Raw genomic sequence first — 23,864 nt, 5'->3', positions numbered from 1 at the left:
TATTTTATGGCTTTTTGCAAGATTTTCAGTACATGCTCCCACGCCTGAGGAAGGTCCAATTTGACCGAAACGTCGCGACGGGGCATGTGTCACACTAATTTTGTTGCAACAAGAGGTTGCCTAGGCTTCTATTACACCAATTTTTGGGGGGTCTTTTGGTCAAGGGAGTGCCCGTGCACCTCCGTTCCCTTTTGGGGACGGACCCTTAATTCTATTCCTAACCCTAACCCTAACCCTAACCCTAACCCTAACCCTTTCGGCCTACAGAAAACACAAAAATTTGAAGGACATTTTAGTTAGAGCCTGTGTGCCATCTCCTACTCCTGTTCTTAAAAAACCTACTGCATTAGATGATTTTTTCCTGCCCTTAAAATTGGTTAAAAGTAACCATACTGGTACTATTTTTCCTATTTTTCAGTCCTTTTCTCCGGCTTCCTTTAATTTGGTTTATATAATTTTTTGTGCAGTCTGTGGGAAACAATATATTGGACAAACACAAAACACACTTTTAATCAGATTCACACAACACAGATACAATTTAAAACATAAAAAAGAGATACATACCCCAGTTGTCCGTCACTTTCTGACCCATGGCATTGATTCCATCCGCCTGTCTGGCCTGGAGTCAGTTTCCACCTGGAGCAAAAGTGAAAGAATTAGAGCAGAAAACAAATGGATTAGACAGCTTTCAACAAAATTTCCACATGGATTGAATGGGAACATAGGGGTCACTGTGGGTTACCCGAATTTACCCGAACCTGCCCACTAACCTTATTCATACACCCTAACTTAACCTACCCTAACCTCAACCCTTGCCCATAGCACTAATCCTAACCTTGACTTAACCTAATTCAACCTAATCCTAACTCCTGGTCCTAACCCTAACCTTAACCCAACCTGACTTAACCTAATCGTAACCCCTAACCTTAACCCTAAGCTCTGGCCCTAACCCTAACCTCACTCCTAACCTTAACCCTACTCCTAAGCCCTGGCCCTAACCCTAACCTCACTCCTAACCTTAACCCTACTCCTAAGCCCTGGCCCTAACCATAACCTCACTCCCAACCCTAACCTTAACCTCACTCCTAACCCTAAGCTCTCCCTGGTCCTAACCCCAACCTCACTCCTAACCTTAACCCTATTCCTAAACCCTGGCCCTAACCCTAACCTCACTCCTAACCTTAACCCTACTCCTAAACCCTGGCCCCAACCCTAACCTCATTCCCAACTCTAACTCCATTTAAACCAAATTGTAAGCTAAATTATATGTCTAAATATGACCTAACCTTAAGCACAGTCATACTGGGACATACATATGTGTGTATGTGTGTAGGTATAAAATATACACACATACACACAATACTTAATACTTACCTGATTTTGTTAATAGTTCAAGACTGTTCTGAGCAAATATACAGTTAACATTTAATTGTAAATATGTACATAAATGATAGTTCTTAAAATTCATGTTCAATATATGAACAAACAAAAAATACAAATAAAGATAAAAATAAAAAAATAAAAAATAATTAAATAATACTTACCTTTTTCTTATACATACTTACCTTTTATTTTGACAGACGGGGCGTCCTTCTGTTCCTATTGACCTTTTTGACCCCGCTTCATTCTAAGTTAAATTCTTTTCTTTTCTCACCTGAAGTTCTTTTTGTAAAGACTTTCTTTTTCTTTTCCAAAGCAGAGGCTGAGCCTTCGTCACGCCCCCTATAAGAGGACCCTCAGCCCTCCTCTGCTCATTTCCACACCGAACGTCGAATTGTTTACACAGAGAACGCTACCTGCTACTTTGGACACTGAACTAACAGTCTTTTTAAAGACTTTTTCACCGTGCTCCTACGCCTGAAGAAGACCTCTAACGGTCGAAACGTCGCGACGGAGCACTTGTTTCAATTTTTTGGCTTTATTAATTTTTTTAGCACGCTAATTAGCTTGCTAACGCTTCCGACACGGCACTACACGCCGACACCGAAATGTCCGGCTGGACATTAGTTAGGAACAGACGCCGACCCAGGCTGCAAACGGACTACGACGATGGGGGTTTTTTTGAGCGAGGGAGTGCCCGTGCACCTCCGTTTCCACGTCGGGGACGGAGCGCTAACTTTAATGCTAACCCGCCAGCGCCGCCTCGTTTCAGGAATACTCGTTCCACTAATCATGTACAGCGTTCCTACGCGGATGTTGTCCGTGGTTCCGGACACCGTGGCCGTTATTACGAACGGTCCCGGTCCCGTTCGGGTTCGGGTTCCCGTACCAACACACGTGGTACCACCTCCGCCATGCGGAGACCTGCAGACCGCGATCTCGCGAGACTGATTCGCATAATGTTTAAGACTATTAAAGTCATGCATCATTTGAATAATCTTTTGGATGAGAGTGATGGATCAGCAAACATTATGCTGGACAAAAAAGTGGATGATCTGTCCAAATGTATCAGACCAGCCCTGGCATCTGATAACATTCTGATGCTTCTCTGGGGGAATGCTAAACAGTGGGGTCAGTTTGCTAAGCAATCACTGGAGGAACACTACACAGACACACTACAGACACTTCTGGACACGCTCACAGGCACTTTCTATGCAGACTGGCCTGAGGCCTTAGCTGTAGCAGAGCGCTGGGCATTGCGTAATTACCCACGGCTCACAGACTACACGCTGGATCGGGCCCGCACATTTATTACAGACTGCCTACTGACACAGACACACCCACCTGAGAGGTCAGAAAAAACACCTGCTCCTCCAGTAGTGCATCAGCCTCCTGTCCCACCACCATCTCCTCCACGCACCACTGTGTCCACTTCTCACACTTCAGCGTTACGCGTGGCACAGAACACACACACGCGCCATACTGCTGTTCACACTCCACGGACAGATTTGACTGTTCCATGCAGAGAATTTTTTTACCGCCCTGGGGGGTCATACATTGCCTCTGAGGGACAAGCACACAAACCACCATTATGCATTCAGCCATCTCGCATGCATAATGAAGTCCCTGCTGTCTCTCACTCTCAGGCCTTGTCTCCTCCACGGTCAACTGTGTGCAGCACATCCCACACTTCTAATTTTGAGAAGCCACCTGATCCTCCTGACCTGAGTTTAGGCCCTGCTTTGCCTCCTCCGGTTGCTTTGGAACAGCGAGTGGTGAAATTTAGGGTCCCGGCAGTCTCCGTGGACAGAAAGGAAAACCCAGAGACCGAATTGGTCCAAGTTTTCCCACGCCCTTCACCTTCTATTTCTGAGTCCCAGTGCTCAGATGGTTCTGCTGCAGAGTGTGGAGCTCTCATAGACCACTACACTGAGGCCCTCTCTGACCATGAGGACTCTGATGTGTCAGAGGATGACCTACCACCTGAATCTGCACCTGTGCGAGGTCGATTCAGAGTGAATGTACACACAGGCACCTCACGTAAAAAACGTGATTGGAAATTGAGAGTGACTGAACCCATTTTAATTATTGGTGATTCCAACCTCAGCCGCATTGGCACACATGACTACCCTGGTGTGCAGATTGACTCCTATCCTGGTGCCACGTTTCGCAATGCAGGTGACCTGATGCAGAGAGTGGACAAACAAATTGATGTCCAAAAAATTGTTCTTTCCTTTGGGATCACGTCACGACATTGTGACCCCAAGGCCACAACAGTGAAACAACTCCTTCACGCAGTTAGAGAGACAAAGAGACAGTTTCCATACGCCGAAATTTCTGTACCTCTAATTAACTACTCACCAGAACTTTCCCAAGAACAACAAGACAATTTGATTGACCTGAACACATACATATTTAAAAATCTCCCCTACATTCATCTCATTGACGATGACCTCTTCCACACAACAGATGACCTTGTACACTGGTCCCCGGCTACTGCACAACGGATTTTGAACCATTGGGCCGAGGAATTAAATTTCCCAAGCCCCTGAATGTCAGAGAGAGGGGCTCTGAGAATTTTCACTGTCCTTATAGTGATGTGTTGGTTCTGAGCAAAAGTTTTAAACTCACTCCCACACAATTACACATATTGAATAAAGGCCTTTCATTTATTCCCACACACTCTTTCACACATTCTGACAAATTACAACTTGAATATGATTTACAGTGCTACCACAGGAAGGTGGATTTAGCTTTATATTTTAAAAACAAGGAAAAACCCACATTGGAGGAGCAGAATTCTCTTGCTGGGCGTTTCCATCTGCCCACTGGATGGCGCCCTCCCCTCACTGAACTCCCTCTGGAAGCTGTTTATCTACACAAACATGATACAAGAATCCTGAAACATGATTTTATTAGACTTAAAGAGAAACACAATTTAACACCTGATGAATTATTGGAACTGAATAATTTAAAAGAGAATAAAAATATAGTGATTAAACCTGCAGACAAAGGTAATATGGTTGTCATCATGGATTTAGACCAATATAAATATGAGGTACATAGACAGCTTTCAGACGGTGTTTATTACACTCCACTACAAACACCAATCTTTCAAGACACCATTCCTATGGTACACAGCATATTGGATACACTACACAAAAATAAATACATTACAGCAAAGCAAAAAAGTTATTTAAAAGGAAGACCGGATCCCAGAGAAAGACGCTTTTACATCTTACCTAAAATACATAAAGAAAAAGATAAATGGACTGTACCTAATGAAATCCCTCCAGGCAGACCCATAGTTTCGGATTGTGGTAGTGAGACATATGCCACAGCAGAATATATTGATTTTTATCTCACACCATTATCAATAAAACACCCATCATATGTCAGAGACACCACCCATTTCATCCAAGCTGTCAGGGAATTGGCTGTGCCTGCACATGCTTTATTTTTTACCATTGACATTGACGCATTATATACTAATATTCCAATTGAAGCAGGTATCCAAGCAGTTAAAGAGATTTTCTTGAAATTCCCAGATGAATCCAGACCAGATGAAGAATTACTACAGTTGTTACGAATTAATTTGACCAGGAATGATTTTATGTTTGATGGCAAATATTATTTACAAATTAAAGGCACAGCAATGGGCAAACGCTTTGCCCCTGCTTATGCAAACATTTTCATGGCCAAGTGGGAATCTGAAGTTTTGGCCATATGCCCCAAAAAACCCTTACATTATTTACGGTATTTGGATGATATATTTGGCATATGGGTGGATTCTGAATCAGAATTTAAAGATTTTTTAAACACCTTGAATACGTTTGACCCATCAATCAAAATTAAACACACCCAAAGTTATCAGTCGGTAGATTTCCTAGACACTACAGTCTTTAAAGGCCCATCTTTTGTACAGTCCCAGAAGGTAGATGTAAAAGTTTTTTTCAAACCTACAGACACCCATGCACTTTTGCACAGGAGTAGTTTTCATCCCCATTTTACATTTGCAGGCATTGTCAAGTCCCAGCTGCTTAGATTTCACAGGATCTGTACTAGGCCCTGTGACTTCTATGAAGCTACTAGAGTGTTGTTTAGGACCTTGAGGCAAAGGGGATACTCGCGTACCATGCTGAGAGCCTGTCTCCGCTCTTTTCAACAACCAGGAGCAGAGCGAAAGGATCAACTCATCCCTCTCATCACTAAGTTCTCCTCCTCCACACTCAGATTTAACCGCCTCCTGAAACAAAATTTTACACATTACATCACTGAAAGTGGACTAATTCCAACACACTCTGTTATTTCGGCCTACAGAAAACACAAAAATTTGAAGGACATTTTAGTTAGAGCCTGTGTGCCATCTCCTACTCCTGTTCTTAAAAAACCTACTGCATTAGATGATTTTTTCCTGCCCTTAAAATTGGTTAAAAGTAACCATACTGGTACTATTTTTCCTATTTTTCAGTCCTTTTCTCCGGCTTCCTTTAATTTGGTTTATATAATTTTTTGTGCAGTCTGTGGGAAACAATATATTGGACAAACACAAAACACACTTTTAATCAGATTCACACAACACAGATACAATTTAAAACATAAAAAAGAGATACATACCCCAGTTGTCCGTCACTTTCTGACCCATGGCATTGATTCCATCCGCCTGTCTGGCCTGGAGTCAGTTTCCACCTGGAGCAAAAGTGAAAGAATTAGAGCAGAAAACAAATGGATTAGACAGCTTTCAACAAAATTTCCACATGGATTGAATGGGAACATAGGGGTCACTGTGGGTTACCCGAATTTACCCGAACCTGCCCACTAACCTTATTCATACACCCTAACTTAACCTACCCTAACCTCAACCCTTGCCCATAGCACTAATCCTAACCTTGACTTAACCTAATTCAACCTAATCCTAACTCCTGGTCCTAACCCTAACCTTAACCCAACCTGACTTAACCTAATCGTAACCCCTAACCTTAACCCTAAGCTCTGGCCCTAACCCTAACCTCACTCCTAACCTTAACCCTACTCCTAAGCCCTGGCCCTAACCCTAACCTCACTCCTAACCTTAACCCTACTCCTAAGCCCTGGCCCTAACCATAACCTCACTCCCAACCCTAACCTTAACCTCACTCCTAACCCTAAGCTCTCCCTGGTCCTAACCCCAACCTCACTCCTAACCTTAACCCTATTCCTAAACCCTGGCCCTAACCCTAACCTCACTCCTAACCTTAACCCTACTCCTAAACCCTGGCCCCAACCCTAACCTCATTCCCAACTCTAACTCCATTTAAACCAAATTGTAAGCTAAATTATATGTCTAAATATGACCTAACCTTAAGCACAGTCATACTGGGACATACATATGTGTGTATGTGTGTAGGTATAAAATATACACACATACACACAATACTTAATACTTACCTGATTTTGTTAATAGTTCAAGACTGTTCTGAGCAAAATACAGTTAACATTTAATTGTAAATATGTACATAAATGATAGTTCTTAAAATTCATGTTCAATATATGAACAAACAAAAAATACAAATAAAGATAAAAATAAAAAAATAAAAAATAAAAAATAATTAAATAATACTTACCTTTTTCTTATACATACTTACCTTTTATTTTGACAGACGGGGCGTCCTTCTGTTCCTATTGACCTTTTTGACCCCGCTTCATTCTAAGTTAAATTCTTTTCTTTTCTCACCCGAAGTTCTTTTTGTAAAGACTTTCTTTTTCTTTTCCAAAGCAGAGGCTGAGCCTTCGTCACGCCCCCTATAAGAGGACCCTCAGCCCTCCTCTGCTCATTTCCACACCGAACGTCGAATTGTTTACACAGAGAACGCTACCTGCTACTTTGGACACTGAACTAACAGTCTTTTTAAAGACTTTTTCACCGTGCTCCTACGCCTGAAGAAGACCTCTAACGGTCGAAACGTCGCGACGGAGCACTTGTTTCAATTTTTTGGCTTTATTAATTTTTTTAGCACGCTAATTAGCTTGCTAACGCTTCCGACACGGCACTACACGCCGACACCGAAATGTCCGGCTGGACATTAGTTAGGAACAGACGCCGACCCAGGCTGCAAACGGACTACGACGATGGGGGGTTTTTTGAGCGAGGGAGTGCCCGTGCACCTCCGTTTCCACGTCGGGGACGGAGCGCTAACTTTAACCCTAACCCTAACCCTAACCCTAACCCTTACCCCTATAAGAAGGCAGCCTCTGTCTCTCCTGCTCATTTCCACACCAAGCTTAGGCATGTTCAGACATGTTCAGTCGGTGACTGCAATTTGGCAACCCTGGACAGGGATAATAATTTTTATGGCTTTTTGCAAGATTTTTAGTACATGCTCCCACGCCTGAGGAAGGTCCAATTTGACCGAAACGTCGCGACGGGGCATGTGTCACACTAATTTTGTTGCAACAAGAGGTTGCCTAGGCTTCTATTACACCAATTTTTGGGGGGTCTTTTGGTCAAGGGAGTGCCCGTGCACCTCCGTTCCCTTTTGGGGACGGACCCTTAATTCTATTTCTAACCAGCCAGCGCCGCCTTGATTCAGAAGTACCCATTTGAAAGCCACACTTTAGCACATTGTCAATGCTTATTCTGCAAAAAAAACGCTATCCGAACATGCCTGAATCTTATTTCTAACCCTAACCACAATTGGCTTGTGTATACGCACATTTGAAGCTATGGGGGGCAATCAGTGGAACATATGTAAAACAAATTCATAACTAAAAAAATTTTTTTGGAGGTGGCTTACTTACACTAGCATGATAAAGCAATTTTGTAACTTGTTGGTGGTAATACAAGTCTGTGCCATGATCCAACCCTACTCCTGACCTTAACCACAGTTTGCTTATGTCCACGCACAGTTTATGGAGGGCAAGTGACCCTAAACTTAACCAAAGTATGCTTAAAAGCACATTGAACTTATGGAGTCTGTGGGAATTAAGTAAAACAAAAATTAAAAAGGGTGAAGGTCAAGGAAAATGAAACAAATTATTGCTTTTTCATGTTTTGTGTGGGTGGGGTATCCAGCATTTGGTTTGAAATTCACTTTTGCTTTAACCCCACTTCAACCTAAATTGTTTTCTTTCTTTTTTTTCTTTTTCTTTTTTCCTTTTTCTTTTCTAAAAACAAATTTGCTGTTTCATGCAGGGGCGGAGTCTTACCCCTATAAAGGCAGCCTCTGTCTCTCCTGCTCATTTCCACACCAAGCTTAGGCATGTTCAGACATGTTCAGTCGGTGACTGCAATTTGGCAACCCTGGACAGGGATAATAATTTTTATGGCTTTTTGCAAGATTTTCAGTACATGCTCCCACGCTTGAGGAAGGTCCAATTTGACCGAAACGTTGCGACGGGGCATGTGTCACACTAATTTTGTTGCAACAAGAGGTTGCCTAGGCTTCTATTACACCAATTTTTGGGGGGTCTTTTGGTCAAGGGAGTGCCCGTGCACCTCCGTTCCCTTTTGGGGATGGACCCTTAATTCTATTCCTAACCCTAACCCTAACCCTAACCCTAACCCTAACCACACCGAGTTGAGGCATGTTCAGACCTGTCCAGGCAATGACTGCAATTTGCAACCCTTGGACAAGGACAATTTTTCTACAGTTTTCATACCTCTCAGTACATGCTCTTACGCCTGAGGAAGATCAATACAGATCGAAACGTCGCGACAGAGCATGTTATTTCATTTTTTGGCCAAACAAATTTTTGTTACAACAAGAAGAAGTTACTTATTTAGGCTTCTAATATATCCTAATTTTTGGAGGGTCTTTTGGTCGAGGGAGTGCCCGTGCACCTCCGTCCCTGTTTCGGGGACGGATTCCTAATTTTAATCCTAACTAGCCAGCGCCGCCTCGATTCAGAAGTACCCATCTATAAGCCACAATTTTAGCACGCTTGTTGTTGCCTTAATTTTGTAAGTACATGTCTGAATCCTAACCCTAACCCTAACCTTAACCTTAACCCTAATTTTGATTTTAACCACAATTTGTTTGTGAAAACACATTGTTGAAGTTATGGAGGGCAGGCATTGAAACTTGGGTTAAATAGATTAATAAGTAGAGGGTTATTCCTTTTGGATGTTGGTTATTTACACTAGCATGACAAAGCAATTCTCTAATGTGTTGGTGATAATACAATTATACCTTCATCCTATCCTAACCCTGACCTTAACCACATTTGCTTATATGTACACGCACAGTTTATGGAGGGCAGGAGTGACCCCAATCTTAACCGCAGTGAGGGCAAGTGAGACCCCAATTTTAACCAAAATATGTGCAGTGAGAATTAAGTGAAAAAAAAGTTGAGCAATGGAAGGTCAAGGGAGGATAAAACAAGTATTGCTTTATTATGTTTTGTGTGGGTGCGGCATCCAGTTTTTGGTTTTAAATGTATTATTGTTATGCCCCACTTCAACCTAAATTGAATTTCCTTTCTTTTTTCTTTTTTTTCTTTTTTTTCTTTTTTTTCTCTTCTCTCTTTTTTCTTTCTCCTCTTTTTTTTTATCTTTTTTCTTTTTTCTTTTCTTTTTTTCTTTTTTAAAAATAAGTCAATGCAAGTTTTGCTGTTTCATGCAGGGGCGGAGTCTTACCCCTATAAAAGGAGCCTCTGTCTTTTGCTTCTCATTTCCACACCGAGTTGAGGCATGTTCAGACCTGTCCAGGCAATGACTGCAATTTGCAACCCTTGGACAAGGACAATTTTTCTACAGTTTTCATACCTCTCAGTACATGCTCTTACGCCTGAGGAAGATCAATACAGATCGAAACGTCGCGACAGAGCATGTTATTTCATTTTTTGGCCAAACAAATTTTTGTTACAACAAGAAGAAGTTACTTATTTAGGCTTCTAATATATCCTAATTTTTGGAGGGTCTTTTGGTCGAGGGAGTGCCCGTGCACCTCCGTCCCTGTTTCGGGGACGGAATCCTAATTTTAATCCTAACTAGCCAGCGCCGCCTCGATTCAGAAGTACCCATCTATAAGCCACAATTTTAGCACGCTTGTTGTTGCCTTAATTTTGTAAGTACATGTCTGAATCCTAACCCTAACCCTAACCTTAACCTTAACCCTAATTTTGATTTTAACCACAATTTGTTTGTGAAAACACATTGTTGAAGTTATGGAGGGCAGGCATTGAAACTTGGGTTAAATAGATTAATAAGTAGAGGGTTATTCCTTTTGGATGTTGGTTATTTACACTAGCATGACAAAGCAATTCTCTAATGTGTTGGTGATAATACAATTATACCTTCATCCTATCCTAACCCTGACCTTAACCACATTTGCTTATATGTACACGCACAGTTTATGGAGGGCAGGAGTGACCCCAATCTTAACCGCAGTGAGGGCAAGTGAGACCCCAATTTTAACCAAAATATGTGCAGTGAGAATTAAGTGAAAAAAAAGTTGAGCAATGGAAGGTCAAGGGAGGATAAAACAAGTATTGCTTTATTATGTTTTGTGTGGGTGCGGCATCCAGTTTTTGGTTTTAAATGTATTATTGTTATGCCCCACTTCAACCTAAATTGAATTTCCTTTCTTTTTTCTTTTTTTTTCTTTTTTTTTCTTTTTTTTCTCTTCTCTCTTTTTTCTTTCTCCTCTTTTTTTTTATCTTTTTTCTTTTTTCTTTTCTTTTTTTCTTTTTTAAAAATAAGTCAATGCAAGTTTTGCTGTTTCATGCAGGGGCGGAGTCTTACCCCTATAAAAGGAGCCTCTGTCTTTTGCTTCTCATTTCCACACCGAGTTGAGGCATGTTCAGACCTGTCCAGGCAATGACTGCAATTTGCAACCCTTGGACAAGGACAATTTTTCTACAGTTTTCATACCTCTCAGTACATGCTCTTACGCCTGAGGAAGATCAATACAGATCGAAACGTCGCGACAGAGCATGTTATTTCATTTTTTGGCCAAACAAATTTTTGTTACAACAAGAAGAAGTTACTTATTTAGGCTTCTAATATATCCTAATTTTTGGAGGGTCTTTTGGTCGAGGGAGTGCCCGTGCACCTCCGTCCCTGTTTCGGGGACGGAATCCTAATTTTAATCCTAACTAGCCAGCGCCGCCTCGATTCAGAAGTACCCATCTATAAGCCACAATTTTAGCACGCTTGTTGTTGCCTTAATTTTGTAAGTACATGTCTGAATCCTAACCCTAACCCTAACCTTAACCTTAACCCTAATTTTGATTTTAACCACAATTTGTTTGTGAAAACACATTGTTGAAGTTATGGAGGGCAGGCATTGAAACTTGGGTTAAATAGATTAATAAGTAGAGGGTTATTCCTTTTGGATGTTGGTTATTTACACTAGCATGACAAAGCAATTCTCTAATGTGTTGGTGATAATACAATTATACCTTCATCCTATCCTAACCCTGACCTTAACCACATTTGCTTATATGTACACGCACAGTTTATGGAGGGCAGGAGTGACCCCAATCTTAACCGCAGTGAGGGCAAGTGAGACCCCAATTTTAACCAAAATATGTGCAGTGAGAATTAAGTGAAAAAAAAGTTGAGCAATGGAAGGTCAAGGGAGGATAAAACAAGTATTGCTTTATTATGTTTTGTGTGGGTGCGGCATCCAGTTTTTGGTTTTAAATGTATTATTGTTATGCCCCACTTCAACCTAAATTGAATTTCCTTTCTTTTTTCTTTTTTTTTTTTTTTTTTTCTTTTTTTTCTCTTCTCTCTTTTTTCTTTCTCCTCTTTTTTTTTATCTTTTTTCTTTTTTCTTTTCTTTTTTTCTTTTTTAAAAATAAGTCAATGCAAGTTTTGCTGTTTCATGCAGGGGCGGAGTCTTACCCCTATAAAAGGAGCCTCTGTCTTTTGCTTCTCATTTCCACACCGAGTTGAGGCATGTTCAGACCTGTCCAGGCAATGACTGCAATTTGCAACCCTTGGACAAGGACAATTTTTCTACAGTTTTCATACCTCTCAGTACATGCTCTTACGCCTGAGGAAGATCAATACAGATCGAAACGTCGCGACAGAGCATGTTATTTCATTTTTTGGCCAAACAAATTTTTGTTACAACAAGAAGAAGTTACTTATTTAGGCTTCTAATATATCCTAATTTTTGGAGGGTCTTTTGGTCGAGGGAGTGCCCGTGCACCTCCGTCCCTGTTTCGGGGACGGAATCCTAATTTTAATCCTAACTAGCCAGCGCCGCCTCGATTCAGAAGTACCCATCTATAAGCCACAATTTTAGCACGCTTGTTGTTGCCTTAATTTTGTAAGTACATGTCTGAATCCTAACCCTAACCCTAACCTTAACCTTAACCCTAATTTTGATTTTAACCACAATTTGTTTGTGAAAACACATTGTTGAAGTTATGGAGGGCAGGCATTGAAACTTGGGTTAAATAGATTAATAAGTAGAGGGTTATTCCTTTTGGATGTTGGTTATTTACACTAGCATGACAAAGCAATTCTCTAATGTGTTGGTGATAATACAATTATACCTTCATCCTATCCTAACCCTGACCTTAACCACATTTGCTTATATGTACACGCACAGTTTATGGAGGGCAGGAGTGACCCCAATCTTAACCGCAGTGAGGGCAAGTGAGACCCCAATTTTAACCAAAATATGTGCAGTGAGAATTAAGTGAAAAAAAGTTGAGCAATGGAAGGTCAAGGGAGGATAAAACAAGTATTGCTTTATTATGTTTTGTGTGGGTGCGGCATCCAGTTTTTGGTTTTAAATGTATTATTGTTATGCCCCACTTCAACCTAAATTGAATTTCCTTTCTTTTTTCTTTTTTTTCTTTTTTTTCTTTTTTTTCTCTTCTCTCTTTTTTCTTTCTCCTCTTTTTTTTTTTTCTTTTTTCTTTTTTCTTTTCTTTTTTTCTTTTTTAAAAATAAGTCAATGCAAGTTTTGCTGTTTCATGCAGGGGCGGAGTCTTACCCCTATAAAAGGAGCCTCTGTCTTTTGCTTCTCATTTCCACACCGAGTTGAGGCATGTTCAGACCTGTCCAGGCAATGACTGCAATTTGCAACCCTTGGACAAGGACAATTTTTCTACAGTTTTCATACCTCTCAGTACATGCTCTTACGCCTGAGGAAGATCAATACAGATCGAAACGTCGCGACAGAGCATGTTATTTCATTTTTTGGCCAAACAAATTTTTGTTACAACAAGAAGAAGTTACTTATTTAGGCTTCTAATATATCCTAATTTTTGGAGGGTCTTTTGGTCGAGGGAGTGCCCGTGCACCTCCGTCCCTGTTTCGGGGACGGAATCCTAATTTTAATCCTAACTAGCCAGCGCCGCCTCGATTCAGAAGTACCCATCTATAAGCCACAATTTTAGCACGCTTGTTGTTGCCTTAATTTTGTAAGTACATGTCTGAATCCTAACCCTAACCCTAACCTTAACCTTAACCCTAATTTTGATTTTAACCACAATTTGTTTGTGAAAACACATTGTTGAAGTTATGGAGGGCAGGCATTGAAACTTGGGTTAAATAGATTAATAAGTAGAGGGTTATTCCTTTTGGATGTTGGTTATTTACACTAGCATGACAAAGCAATTCTCTAATGTGTTGGTGATAATACAATTATACCTTCATCCTATCCTAACCCTGACCTTAACCACATTTGCTTATATGTACACGCACAGTTTATGGAGGGCAGGAGTGACCCCAATCTTAACCGCAGTGAGGGCAAGTGAGACCCCAATTTTAACCAAAATATGTGCAGTGAGAATTAAGTGAAAAAAAAGTTGAGCAATGGAAGGTCAAGGGAGGATAAAACAAGTATTGCTTTATTATGTTTTGTGTGGGTGCGGCATCCAGTTTTTGGTTTTAAATGTATTATTGTTATGCCCCACTTCAACCTAAATTGAATTTCCTTTCTTTTTTCTTTTTTTCTTTTTTTTCTTTTTTTTCTCTTCTCTCTTTTTTCTTTCTCCTCTTTTTTTTTTATCTTTTTTCTTTTTTCTTTTCTTTTTTTCTTTTTTAAAAATAAGTCAATGCAAGTTTTGCTGTTTCATGCAGGGGCGGAGTCTTACCCCTATAAAAGGAGCCTCTGTCTTTTGCTTCTCATTTCCACACCGAGTTGAGGCATGTTCAGACCTGTCCAGGCAATGACTGCAATTTGCAACCCTTGGACAAGGACAATTTTTCTACAGTTTTCATACCTCTCAGTACATGCTCTTACGGAAGATCAATACAGATCGAAACGTCGCGACAGAGCATGTTATTTCATTTTTTGGCCAAACAAATTTTTGTTACAACAAGAAGAAGTTACTTATTTAGGCTTCTAATATATCCTAATTTTTGGAGGGTCTTTTGGTCGAGGGAGTGCCCGTGCACCTCCGTCCCTGTTTCGGGGACGGAATCCTAATTTTAATCCTAACTAGCCAGCGCCGCCTCGATTCAGAAGTACCCATCTATAAGCCACAATTTTAGCACGCTTGTTGTTGCCTTAATTTTGTAAGTACATGTCTGAATCCTAACCCTAACCCTAACCTTAACCTTAACCCTAATTTTGATTTTAACCACAATTTGTTTGTGAAAACACATTGTTGAAGTTATGGAGGGCAGGCATTGAAACTTGGGTTAAATAGATTAATAAGTAGAGGGTTATTCCTTTTGGATGTTGGTTATCTACACTAACATAACAAAGCAATTCTCATATGTGTTGGTGATAATACAATTATATGCCTTCATCCTATCTTAACCCTGACCTTAACCACAGTGGCTTTACAGACTATGGAGGGCAAGAGTAACCCCAATCTTAATCGCTATGAGGGCAAGTGTGACCCCAACTTTAACCACAGTAACCCCAGCTTTAACCAAACTATGTGCAGTGGGGATTAAGTAAAATAATTGAGGAATGGAAGGTCCAGGGTGGATAAATAAAGTATTGCTTTTTTATGTTTTGTGTGGGTGCGGCATCCTTTTTTTTGGCTAAACGAATATTGTTATGCCCCACTTCAACCTAAATTGAATTTTCTTTTTCTTTTTCTTCTTTTTTCCTTAACCCTAAACCTAAACCCTAACCCTAACCCTAACAACCCTAACCCTAAATTCCCTTCCCTTTTTTATTTTTTATGTATTTTTCCTTTATTTTTTCTTTTTATTTATATTTAGATTTTTTCTTCTTTTTTTCTTTCTTCTTTTTTCTTTTTTTATTGGGTTTTCTTTTTCTTTTTTCTTTCTTTTTTCTTTGTTTCTTTCTTACAAAAAATAAAGTTATTGCAGATTTTGCTGATTCATGCAGGGGCGGAGTCTTACCCTTATATAAGGAGCCTCTGTCTTTTTCTGCTCATTTTAACACCAATTTGTGGCATGTTTACCTGTCCAGGCACTGACTGCAATTTGCAACCCCTGGACAAGGACAATTTTTATGCCTTTTTCATACCTCTCAGTACATGCTCTTGCGCCTGAAGAAGATCAAGACAGATCGAAACGTCGCGCGACAGAGCATGTTATTCAATTCAATTTTTTTTGGCCAAACTAATTTTTGTTGCGACAAGTACAGGAGGTTACTTAGGCTTCTGATTTATTCCAATTTTTGGGGGTCTTTTGATCGAGGGAGTGCCCGTGCACTTCCGTTCCTGTTGTGGGAACGGAATCCTATTTTTAATCCTAACTAGCCAGCGCCGCCTCGGTTCAGAAGACCCATTTATACGCCACAAATTTTAGCCCGCTTGTTGTTGCCTATCCTGTAAGTACATGCCTGAAACCCTAACCTTAATTTTGAATTTAACCACAATTTGTTTGTGTACGCACATTGTTGAAGTTATGGACGGCAGGCAAAGAAACTTAGTTAAACAGATTAATGAGTGGAGGGTGATTCCTTTTGGATGTTGGTTATCTACACTAACATAACAAAGCAATTCTCATATGTGTTGGTGATAATACAATTATATGCCTTCATCCTATCTTAACCCTGACCTTAACCACAGTGGCTTTACAGACTATGGAGGGCAAGAGTAACCCCAATCTTAATCGCTATGAGGGCAAGTGTGACCCCAACTTTAACCACAGTAACCCCAGCTTTAACCAAACTATGTGCAGTGGGGATTAAGTAAAATAATTGAGGAATGGAAGGTCCAGGGTGGATAAATAAAGTATTGCTTTTTTATGTTTTGTGTGGGTGCGGCATCCTTTTTTTTGGCTAAACGAATATTGTTATGCCCCACTTCAACCTAAATTGAATTTTCTTTTTCTTTTTCTTCTTTTTTCCTTAACCCTAAACCTAAACCCTAACCCTAACCCTAACAACCCTAACCCTAAATTCCCTTCCCTTTTTTATTTTTTATGTATTTTTCCTTTATTTTTTCTTTTTATTTATATTTATATTTTTTCTTCTTTTTTTCTTTCTTCTTTTTTCTTTTTTTATTGGGTTTTCTTTTTTCTTTTTTCTTTCTTTTTTCTTTGTTTCTTTCTTACAAAAAATAAAGTTATTGCAGATTTTGCTGATTCATGCAGGGGCGGAGTCTTACCCTTATATAAGGAGCCTCTGTCTTTTTCTGCTCATTTTAACACCAATTTGTGGCATGTTTACCTGTCCAGGCACTGACTGCAATTTGCAACCCCTGGACAAGGACAATTTTTATGCCTTTTTCATACCTCTCAGTACATGCTCTTGCGCCTGAAGAAGATCAAGACAGATCGAAACGTCGCGCGACAGAGCATGTTATTCAATTCAATTTTTTTTGGCCAAACTAATTTTTGTTGCGACAAGTACAGGAGGTTACTTAGGCTTCTGATTTATTCCAATTTTTGGGGGTCTTTTGATCGAGGGAGTGCCCGTGCACTTCCGTTCCTGTTGTGGGAACGGAATCCTATTTTTAATCCTAACTAGCCAGCGCCGCCTCGGTTCAGAAGACCCATTTATACGCCACAAATTTTAGCCCGCTTGTTGTTGCCTATCCTGTAAGTACATGCCTGAAACCCTAACCTTAATTTTGAATTTAACCACAATTTGTTTGTGTACGCACATTGTTGAAGTTATGGACGGCAGGCAAAGAAACTTAGTTAAACAGATTAATGAGTGGAGGGTGATTCCTTTTGGATGTTGGTTATCTACACTAACATAACAAGCAATTCTCATATGTGTTGGTGATAATACAATTATATGCCTTCATCCTATCTTAACCCTGACCTTAACCACAGTGGCTTTACAGACTATGGAGGGCAAGAGTAACCCCAATCTTAATCGCTATGAGGGCAAGTGTGACCCCAACTTTAACCACAGTAACCCCAGCTTTAACCAAACTATGTGCAGTGGGGATTAAGTAAAATAATTGAGGAATGGAAGGTCCAGGGTGGATAAATAAAGTATTGCTTTTTTATGTTTTGTGTGGGTGCGGCATCCTTTTTTTTGGCTAAACGAATATTGTTATGCCCCACTTCAACCTAAATTGAATTTTCTTTTTCTTTTTCTTCTTTTTTCCTTAACCCTAAACCTAAACCCTAACCCTAACCCTAACAACCCTAACCCTAAATTCCCTTCCCTTTTTTATTTTTTATGTATTTTTCCTTTATTTTTTCTTTTTATTTATATTTATATTTTTTCTTCTTTTTTTCTTTCTTCTTTTTTCTTTTTTTATTGGGTTTTCTTTTTTCTTTTTTCTTTCTTTTTTCTTTGTTTCTTTCTTACAAAAAATAAAGTTATTGCAGATTTTGCTGATTCATGCAGGGGCGGAGTCTTACCCTTATATAAGGAGCCTCTGTCTTTTTCTGCTCATTTTAACACCAATTTGTGGCATGTTTACCTGTCCAGGCACTGACTGCAATTTGCAACCCCTGGACAAGGACAATTTTTATGCCTTTTTCATACCTCTCAGTACATGCTCTTGCGCCTGAAGAAGATCAAGACAGATCGAAACGTCGCGCGACAGAGCATGTTATTCAATTCAATTTTTTTTGGCCAAACTAATTTTTGTTGCGACAAGTACAGGAGGTTACTTAGGCTTCTGATTTATTCCAATTTTTGGGGGTCTTTTGATCGAGGGAGTGCCCGTGCACTTCCGTTCCTGTTGTGGGAACGGAATCCTATTTTTAATCCTAACCCTAACCCTAACCCTTATTCACATTTTGCACATTTTTTCTAATAAAAACCCTTTAAAATACTTACCTTTTCTCTTCAATTCCCCCCCCTCCCCCCTGCCCCTTTTCTTAATGTTTTCCTTTTTTTTCTCTTTAAACTTTCTCACACAAGCCCAGAGTGCTGACTCCACCCAACCACAATAAGAGCCACTCACAGCCCAAGGCTGTCATTTTCAAATCCAAACTGGAGGAGAAAGGACTGCAAACTCAGCTGCTCTCCATACAACCACAAAAAAGTCTTTTTTAAGACTAAAAATCACGTGCTTCTCGCCTGAAGAAGATCTTATTAGATCGAAACGTCGCGACTGAAGCACGCTTGTACCATTTTTTTCTATTTTTTGCAGAAATTTCCTTGCTTTTTTTCATTTTTTTCCTCTTCCCTCCTCATTGTACGTCTCCCACCTTTGTTGATTTTCTCATTTCCTGTACATTTTATTTCTATCATACCAAATTGTGGTCTGATTTAACCTGATTGTCCTATTACATGATGTCTGACTGGATTCAGGTGCGTTATAAACGCCACTTCAAACCCCAGCCCCGACCCGACGGGGAGCTTTCTGATCGTGGCAGAGCCCGTGCACCTTCGACCCCGTGGAGGGGCCGAAACCCTAACTTTAAACCTAACCCTAACCCTAACCCTAACCCTAACCTCTGGACCCTAACCCTAACCACAATTGGGCTTTGTACATACACACATTTTGAGCTGTGGTGGGCAATAGGTGAATTTTGGTAGCATAGATTGATAGTGGACATGTTTCCGTTGGATGTGGCTTATTACACAGAAGTTAACACAAGTATGTGCCATGGTCCAACCCTACTCCTGACCATAACCACAGTTTGCTTATGTACACGCACAGTTTATGGAGGGCAAGTGACCCCAATTCTAGCCAAAGTATGCTTACAAGCACATTGAACTTATGGAGTCTGTGGGAATTAAGTGAAACAAATTAAAGAAAAGTGGAAGGTCAAGGAAAATGAAACAAATAATTGCTTTTTTATGTTTTGTGTGAGTGGGGCATCCAGTTTTTACTTGGAAATTCACTTTTGCCTTAACCCCACTTCAACCTAAATTGTTTTCTTTTCTTTTCTTTTTCTTTCTAAAAAGAAAATTGCTGTTTCATGCAGGGGCGGAGTCTTAACCCTATAAAGGCAGCCTCTGTCTCCCCTGCTCATTTTCACATTAAGCTGAGGCCTGTTCAGACATGTTCAGATGATGACTGCAATTTGGCAACCCTGGACATGGAAGTTAATTTTTATGGCTTTTTACAGAATTTATACTGCATGCTCCTACGCCTGAGGAAGGTCCAATTTGACCGAAACGTCGCGACGGGGCATGTTTCAAACTAATTTTTGTTGCACCAAGGAAGAGGTTACTCTGGCTCCTTTACACCAATTTTTGGGGGGTCTTCTGGTCAAGGGAGTGCCCGTGCACCTCCGTTCCCTTTGTTGGGGACGGAGCCTTAATTCTATTCCTAACCCTAACCCTAACCCTAACCCTAACCTCGGCCTTTTGTTTTAGAGGTTTTTGTGTTTTATTTTATTTTTACTTCTATGCACAGTTTTGTAATTTAGGCGGAGGTGGAGTTTAGCCCACTATAAAAGGAGCTTCTCCCCTTTCCTGCTCATATTGATGCCAAGTGTGGGCTTGTTTGGACTTGTTCAGTTGGTGACTGCCATTTTGCTGCTGTTGTTTAGGACAATTTTGGTCCTTATTGATGGACTTTTACATGCCCTTATGCCTGAGGAAGATTAAGTCAAATCGAAACGTCGCGATGGGGCATGTCTTTTGATTTATTATGCCAATTTGGACCTACTGTATTCATAGTTTTGGAGGTTTTCTGGTCAAGGGAGTGCCCGTGCATCTTCCATTCCCGTCTTGGGGATGGAATTCCTAACATTAATCCTAATCAGCCAGCGCCGCCTCGATTGGAGACCTCGCGATAGTGGAGCAGCAGTTTCTGACCAGACGTTTGTTTTTCTTCTAATTTTTTTTTTTTTTTTTTTTTTTCCTTTTCTGCACAGCATGACAAAGCCATTTGGAGATGTGTTGGTTGGGATAGAGGTTTATTAAAAACAAAAAGTATGTAACTGAAACCTATCTTAACCTTAACAACAGTGTGCTGTATATGCCCAGATGGGGTAGTATAAAATAAAGAGGGTCAAACGTCAAAACATTAAGAAATGCAATTAAGCAAAAAACCTAACATAAAAAAAATTTCTTTTTGGCTTTGTCTTATGCTTTGTGTGGGTGGGACACCATGAAGCTTAATTTGTTTTTGGCCCACATCAACCTAAGTTTCTTTATTTTATTTTAGCCCTAACCCTAACCCTAAACCCTAACCCTAACCTCGGCCTTTTGTTTTAGAGGTTTTTGTGTTTTATTTTATTTTTACTTCTATGCACAGTTTTGTAATTTAGGCGGAGGTGGAGTTTAGCCCACTATAAAAGGAGCTTCTCCCCTTTCCTGCTCATATTGATGCCAAGTGTGGGCTTGTTTGGACTTGTTCAGTTGGTGACTGCCATTTTGCTGCTCTTGTTTAGGACAATTTTGGTCCTTATTGATGGACTTTTACATGCCCTTATGCCTAAGGAAGATTAAGTCAAATCGAAACGTCGCGACGGGGCATGTCTTTTGATTTATTATGCCAATTTGGACCTACTGAATTCATAGTTTTGGAGGTTTTCTGGTCAAGGGAGTGCCCGTGCATCTTCCATTCCCGTCTTGGGGATGGAATTCCTAACATTAACCCTAACCCTAACCCTAACCCCTAACCCCTAACCCCTAACCCTAACCCCTAACCCTAACCCTAACCCTAAATTTCTTTCCCGCTTTTTTTTGTATTTTTTTTATATATTTTTTTTCTTTTTTCTTTTTTTTCCCTCTTTTTTCTTTTTTCTTTTCTTCTGATTTATTCCAATTTTTGGGGGTCTTTTGATCGAGGGAGTGCCCGTGCACTTCCGTTCCTGTTGTGGGAACGGAATCTTATTTTTAACCCTAACCCTAACCCTTTGGCCAAACAAATTTTTTTTACAACAAGAAGAGGTTACTTATTTAGGCTTCTAATATATCCTAATTTTTGGAGGGTCTTTTGGTCGAGGGAGTGCCCGTGCACCTCCGTCCCTGTTTCAGGGACGGAATCCTAATTTTAATCCTAACTAGCCAGCGCCGCCTCGATTCAGAAGTACCCATCTATAAGCCACAATTTTAGCACGCTTGTTGTTGCCTTAATTTTGTAAGTACATGTCTGAATCCTAACCCTAACCCTAACCTTAACCCTAATTTTGATTTTAACCACAATTTGTTTGTGAAAACACATTGTTGAAGTTATGGAGGGCAGGCATTGAAACTTGGGTTAAATAGATTAATAAGTAGAGGGTTATTCCTTTTGGATGTTGGTTATTTACACTAGCATGACAAAGCAATTCTCTAATGTGTTGGTGATAATACAATTATACCTTCATCCTATCCTAACCCTGACCTTAACCACATTTGCTTATATGTACACGCACAGTTTATGGAGGGCAGGAGTGACCCCAATCTTAACCGCAGTGAGGGCAAGTGAGACCCCAATTTTAACCAAAATATGTGCAGTGAGAATTAAGTGAAAAAAAAGTTGAGCAATGGAAGGTCAAGGGAGGATAAAACAAGTATTGCTTTATTATGTTTTGTGTGGGTGCGGCATCCAGTTTTTGGTTTTAAATGTATTATTGTTATGCCCCACTTCAACCTAAATTGAATTTCCTTTCTTTTTTCTTTTTCTCTCTTTTTTTCTTTCTCCTTTTTTTTTCTCTTCTCCTCTTTTTTTATCTTTCTCCTCTTTTTTTATCTTTTTCTTTTTTCTTTTCTTTTTTTCTTTTTTAAAAATAAGTCAATGCAAGTTTTGCTGTTTCATGCAGGGGCGGAGTCTTACCCCTATAAAAGGAGCCTCTGTCTTTTGCTTCTCATTTCCACACCGAGTTGAGGCATGTTCAGACCTGTCCAGGCAATGACTGCAATTTGCAACCCTTGGACAAGGACAATTTTTCTACAGTTTTCATACCTCTCAGTACATGCTCTTACGCCTGAGGAAGATCAATACAGATCAAAACATCGCGACAGAGCATGTTATTTAATTTTTTGGCCAAACAAATTTTTGTTACAACAAAAAGAGGTTACTTATTTAGGCTTTTAATATATCCTAATTTTTGGAGGGTCTTTTGGTCGAGGGAGTGCCCGTGCACCTCCGTCCCTGTTTCAGGGACGGAATCCTAATTTTAACCCTAACCCTAACCCTAATCCCAACTTAACCCTTTCCCCTACCCCTAACCTCACCTAGCCCCAACCCTTTCCCCTAATCCTAACCCAACCCCAACTAGAACCTAACACCAACCCCCCCCCCCCCCCCCCCCCCCCCAACCCTGTCCCCTAACACTAACTTGTGGGTCTGGGCCTGCTGCTGGGGCCCAGCACCAGAGAGCTCCAAATGCAATTTCCCCTAACCCTAACCCTAACCCAACACATCAGCCCAAGGTATGACTTGTCGATTTTCAGACCGAAAATTTTTTTCTCTCAAAAACCAAAAAAGGCACCCTGAACATGTGTGCAAACACATCACACTAACTCCAAGGCCTCATTCCACCTCTATTCCCATTCTATTCTACTGGAATAGGGTACTTTGGCAATAGCGCCGCAACCAAACGCGGCACGGCTTTGCGGATGACTCGGCCACATTCGGCACCCTCGATTTAGGGGGGTAGCCAAAGTTTGGAGCCTCCACGACTTTCGGCTGATTTTTCAGGAATATTTTTACACTGCCTTCTGACCTCTTGACCTTTTCTCATAGCTCAGCACAGGAAGGTGCTAGAGACTCCATTCAGGCGGGCTCAGCGCTCAGGTTGATTTTGACAGGAAAAAAAATTTCTCTTCGTACGGCTTCGCGGATGACTCGGGTGCATTCGGCACCCTCAATTTAGGGGGGTAGCCAAAGTTTGGAGCCTCCATGACTTTCGGCTGATTTTTCAGGAATATTTTTACCCTGCCTTCTGATCTCTTGACCTTTTCTCATAGCTCAGCACAGGAAGGTGCTAGAGACTACGTTCAGGCGCGCTCAGCGCTCAGGTTGATTTTGACAGGAAAAAAAAATTCTCTTTGTACGGCTTTGCGGATGACTCAGGTGCGTTCGGCACCCTCGATTTAGGGGGGGTAGCCAAAGTTTGGAGCCTCCACGACTTTCGGCTGATTTTTCAGGAATATTTTTACACTCGATTGTGACCTCTTGACCTTTTCTCATATCTCAGCACAGGAAGGTGCTACAGACTCCGTTCCAACTCAGCCCATCGGGAGACGTTTGGGACCAAGTTCCGGGAAAGTGGTCCGAGGGCCACGGATGAGGTCCGGGGGGCGTGGCCTGGGGTC

General features: G+C 40.7%; 1 long non-coding RNA gene across 1 annotated transcript; it reads right to left on the bottom strand.

The window, feature by feature from the left end:
• Positions 1–14,323: 14,323 nt before the first annotated feature.
• On the bottom strand, positions 14,324–22,551 carry LOC117506098. Its single transcript, XR_004559372.1, has 2 exons — positions 22,510–22,551; positions 14,324–14,547 (listed from the first exon to the last, which is right to left on the bottom strand). It is a non-coding gene; the product is annotated as an uncharacterized LOC117506098 (long non-coding RNA).
• Between the last annotated feature and the right edge of the window lie 1,313 nt (positions 22,552–23,864).

This window comes from Thalassophryne amazonica, unplaced genomic scaffold, assembly GCF_902500255.1.
Source record: "Thalassophryne amazonica unplaced genomic scaffold, fThaAma1.1, whole genome shotgun sequence".
Classification (NCBI taxonomy): domain Eukaryota; kingdom Metazoa; phylum Chordata; class Actinopteri; order Batrachoidiformes; family Batrachoididae; genus Thalassophryne; species Thalassophryne amazonica.
Note: the sequence above shows the minus strand (reverse complement) of the source record. Positions and strands in the feature narration are given on the sequence as shown.